Here is a 5091-nt window from a genome sequence, read left to right as displayed (position 1 = left end):
ACGGTCAGTGCGGCCAAAAATGGGCCGACAGTAATGACGGTGGCAGGCGGGCAGGAGCAGCGGTCACGTCGTCAGCCAAGCTCACATCCCATCCGGAGGCAGCGAGAGAACCCTCTCTCACGGCGTGAAGACAACACGCCCGTGTTCCGTTCCTCGAACGGCTCGCGCACGCGCAACGGTCGCCCCGCCAACCACTCGCCCTGTCGCGTTAACTCCGTGGCGGGACAGGCGGCGCCCCTGGCAGGAGAAGCGGGCGATGCTTCGCCTTCGCCATAATGACCGCGTCAGTAAAGGTACGCCGCGTCGTTTGATTTCGTATCCTTTTCCTTTTTTCCTCTTTCTCTCTCTTGCAACAGGGATCGGGAAAGGGGGAAACCCCGAAAAGGATCCTTCCCCGTGAAGGAACCAGGCTCCGAGCCTCCCTATTGATCAGAGGTTCGAAGGCTGGCCCCTCGGAAGGGTTCGACAGCCGCCTCAGATCACGTGGGCCCTACACCCACTACTGGTCAGAGGTTTGAAGGCCGGCCCCTCGGAAGGGTTCAACGGCCACCTCAGGCTACTCGGGCTCCGCGCCCACTACTGATCAGGGGTTCAAAGGCTGGCCCCCGAAGGGTTCACAGTCGCCTCAGACACAGAGCGAGGGATGACCATGGGTACGTTCGATACATAACCGAGGCTCGGGCTGCGCTCCCGAGGTACCCTAGGACATTTCCGAGACCAGCGGGAACGATCTTGTAACGGAATCCCATCAGAGGGAGGCATCGAGCCCTCGGACCCCATCGCCAGGGGACCGGGTCCGGCAGATCACCCGCAGGTACTTTTGGGCGTGCCTCTGGGCCCCTAGCCGACCCCTAACGAATGGGGCACGGACGTCCACTCGGATTACCCGCCTGCAGCTCACCAGAGACACCATGTTCGGCGCCCATCGGGGGCAACATGGCGCTTTCCCCCCTCCTCCTTGCGGAAAGGCGACGCAGGGGCGTATATAAAAAAAGACGAGTATGTCCCTGATCGCCCTCTCGCCCTGTGCAGAGGCTCGGGGGCTGCTCTCGCAAACCCGGCTCCGGCCAAACCGTTGACAGCGTCAACATACCAGCCCGAGAACTTGAGACCCAACCGTACACCTGGGCTACGGCCAGCTCGCATGAGGGAACGACCAGACCAGCCGAAGCATTACGCGAGGCATTAAGACCTCGAAGGAGTAAAACCACTCCTCCGAGGCCTCGGGGGCTACACCCGGCGGGTGCACTCGCGCGCACCCACCGGAACAAAACGCAACCGAGAAAGGCTGGTCCCCTTGCAAAAAAGTGCGACAAAAGCCTCCAAGCGAGTGCTAACACTCCCTTCGAGGCTCGGGGGCTACTGTCGGGGACCATAATTAGGGGTATCCTCAAGGCTCCTAATTCTCAGCTGGTAACCCCCATCAGCATAAAGCTGCAAAGGCCTGATGGGAGCGATTAAGTCAGGGACCAGTCCATTCGAGGGACTTGATCACGCCTCGCCCGAGCCTAGCCTCGGACAAGGGCAGCCGACCCCGGAGGATTTCCGTCTCGCCCGAGGCCCCCCTCCAGCGGCGAACATATTTCCGGCTCGCCCGAGGCCCTGTCTTCGCCAAGAAGCAACCCTGACCAAATCGCCGTGCCGATCGATCAAATCGCAGGAGCATTTAATGCAAAGGTGGCCTGACACCTTTATCCTGACGCGCGCCCCCAGCCGGCAGAGCCGAAGTGACCGTCGTCACTTCGCCGCTCCACTGACCGGCCTGACAGAAGGACAGCGCCACCTGCGCCACTCCGACTGCGGTGCCACTTGACAGAGTGAGACTGACAGGCAGTCAGGCCCGGCCGAAGGCGCCATAAGAAACTCCGCTCCGCCCGACCCAGGGCTCGGACTCGGGCTAAGTCCCGGAAGACGACGAACTCCGCTCCGCCCGACCCAGGGCTCGGACTCGGGCTCAGCCCCAGAAGACGCCGAACTCCGCTCCGCCCGACCCAGGGCTCGGACTCGGGCTAAGTCCCGGAAGACGACGAACTCTGCTCCGCCCGACCCAGGGCTCGGACTCGGGCTAAGTCCCGGAAGACGACGAACTCCGCTCCGCCCGACCCAGGGCTCGGACTCGGGCTCAGCCCCAGAAGACAACGAACTCCGCTTCGCCCGACCCCAGGGCACGGACTCCGCCCTGGCCTCAGCCGACGGCCTCCGCCTCGCCCGACCCAGGGGCTCGGACTCGACCTCGGCCACGGAAGACAGACTCGACCTCGGCTTCGGAGGAGCTTCCACATCGCCCAGCCTAAGGCGCAGACCAGCCACGTCGACAGGAGGCGCCATCATCACCCTACCCCGAGCTGACTCGGGCCGTAGGGAACAAGACCGGTGTCCCATCTGGCTCGCTCCGCCAGATAGGCAATGATGGCGCCCTGCATACTCTGTGACGACGGTGGCTCTCAACCCCCTTACGGAAGCAAGAGGACGTCAGCAAGGACTCAACCGCTCCGACAGCTGTCCCTCCGCCAGGCTCCATCGCTCCTCCGACGGCCACGACATCACACCAGCTGGGTGCCAAAATCTCTCCGGCTGCCACGACGGCATGTACTTAGGGCCCTAGCTCTCCTCCACTAGACACGTAGCACTCTGCTATACCCCCCATTGTACACCTGGATCCTCTCCTTACGCCTATAAAAGGAAGGACCAGGGCCCTCTTAGAGAGGGTTGGCCGCGCGGGGACGAGGACGAGACATGCGCTCGCTTGAGGCCGCTCGCTCCCTCTCCCGTGTGGACGCTTGTAACCCCCTACTGCAAGCGCACCCGACCTGGGCGCGGGACGAACACGAAGGCCGCGGGATTCCCACCTCTCTCACGCCGGTCTCCGGCCGCCTCGCTTTCCCCCCTTCGCGCTCGCCCTCGCGCTCGACCCATCTGGGCTGGGCACACGGCGACATTCACTCGTCGGCTCAGGGACCCTCCGGTCTCGAAACGCCGACAACCCTCTTCAAAATTAATATCTAAAACCCTCTTGAACACTAAGAGGAGGATTTCATTAAGGGGGAGTTTTGTTTAGTCAAAGGAAAAGCATTTGAAACAGGGGGAGAAAATTTCAAATCTTGAAAATACTTCTCAAAATCTTATTCATTTACCTTTGACTATTTGCAAAAAGACTTTGAAAAGAATTTTCAAAACATTGCAAAACAAAACAAGTGGTGCAAGCGTGGTCCAAAATTTTAAATTAGAAGAAAGCCATCCTTGCATATCTAGAAGAAATAATTATTGGTTTCATTTCAAGCAACCTTTGCACTTACATTATGCAAACTAGTTCAATTCTGCACTTTTATATTTGCTTTTGTTTGTGTTGGCATCAATCACCAAAAAGGGGGAGATTGAAAGGGAAATAGGCTTACACCTTTTCCTAATTGATTTTGGTGGTTTAATTGGCCAACACAAATAATTAGACTAACTAGTTTGCTCTAGATTATAAGTTCTACAGGTGCCAAAGGTTCACAACAAACCAATAAAAAGACCAAGAAAGGATTCAAATAAAGAGAGCAAAAGACAACCGAAGTGTGCCCTGGTCTGGCGCACCGGACTGTCCGGTGCACCACCGGACCAAACTCCAAACTGCTGACCTTCGGGAATTCTGGAAGACGCTCCGCTATAATTCACCGGACTGTCCAGTGTAGCACCGGACTGTCCGGTGCGCCAGTGGAGCAACGGCTACTTCGCGCCAACGGTCGTCTGTAGAGAGCAGTTAATGCACTACAGTGCGCACAGAAGTCAGGGCAGAGCCAGAAGGCGCACCGGACAGTCTACAGGACCTGTCCGGTGCACCACCGGATTGTCCGGTGACCCAGATGTCAGAAGCTCCAACGGTCAGAATACAACGGCCGAGTGACGTGGCTGGCGCACCAGACAGTGTCCGGTGGCGCACCGGACTGTTCGGTGCGCCATGCGACAGAAGCCCTCACCAACGGTTCTTTTGGTGGTTGGGGCTATAAATACCCCCCAACCACCACACTTCAATGCATCCAAGTTTTCAGCCTTTAAACACCTTACAAGAGTTATAGCATTCAATACAAGACACAATCAAAGAGATCAAATCCTCTCCCAAGTTCAAAGATCCTTCCAATCAAATAGTGGCTAGTGAGAGAGAGACTTGTGTTCATTTGAGCTCTTGCGCTTGGATCGCTTTTCTTCTTCCTTTATTCTTGTTCTCAATTCACTTGTAATCAAAACAAGAGACACCAGGTTATGGTGGTCCTTGTAGTGGACTTAGTGTCCCATTTGATTGAAGAGAAAGGCTCGCTCGGTCTAGGTGACCGTTTGAGAGAGGGAAAGGGTTGAAAGAGACCCGGTCTTTGTGACCACCTCATCAGGGAGTAGGTTTGTAAGAACCGAACCTCGGTAAAACAAATCACCGTGTCATCCGCTCTTATTCGCTTGTGATTTGTTTTTCGCACTCTCTTTTGTACTCGCATTCAATTCTAACGCTAATCCGGCTTGTAGTTGTGCTTATAGTTTGTAAATTTCAGATTCGCCCTATTCACCCCCCCTCTATGTGACTTTTAGTACTACTAATGCTCCCTAGTTGAAGCTGTGTGCAGGCCCAGGTCCGAGTCGAGGCTACCTCTTAGGGGCCATTGCCAACTCTTTCTTAGGTATGATGGTCAGCAGCCTCGACAAATTGAGCCTACGTCCCAGGGGGGCTAGGTACCAAGGAGGAATCGGTTACACCACACACAACAGGGACAAGTGGTACACAGATAAGTGTTAATACTGCTTGATAAATAGTACTCAAAAGTACCTTACAAAAAAGCAAAAGTATTACATCCGCTTTCAAGCGGAGCCCTAGCTCCATCTCTGCTCTTCAGGTATGAACTACCTCCACACCAGTAGGGCCGCGTGGGTAGCTAGCTCCGAGCGGCTCGCCAGCGGAGGCGACCACCTCTGCATCGACGGCAGCGACCACCTCTGCACCAACGGCTCGTCAGCGGCGATGACTACCTCAGCTCCGAGCGGCTCGCCAGCAGAGGCAACCACCTCTCCAACGGGCAGCCTCACCAGCGGCGGCGACCACCTCTGCGCCGGGCCGCCTCCCCA

The sequence above is a fragment of the Zea mays genome, chromosome 10, assembly GCF_902167145.1.
Source record: "Zea mays cultivar B73 chromosome 10, Zm-B73-REFERENCE-NAM-5.0, whole genome shotgun sequence".
In the NCBI taxonomy this organism is placed as follows: domain Eukaryota; kingdom Viridiplantae; phylum Streptophyta; class Magnoliopsida; order Poales; family Poaceae; genus Zea; species Zea mays.
This window is presented reverse-complemented; position numbering follows the sequence as displayed.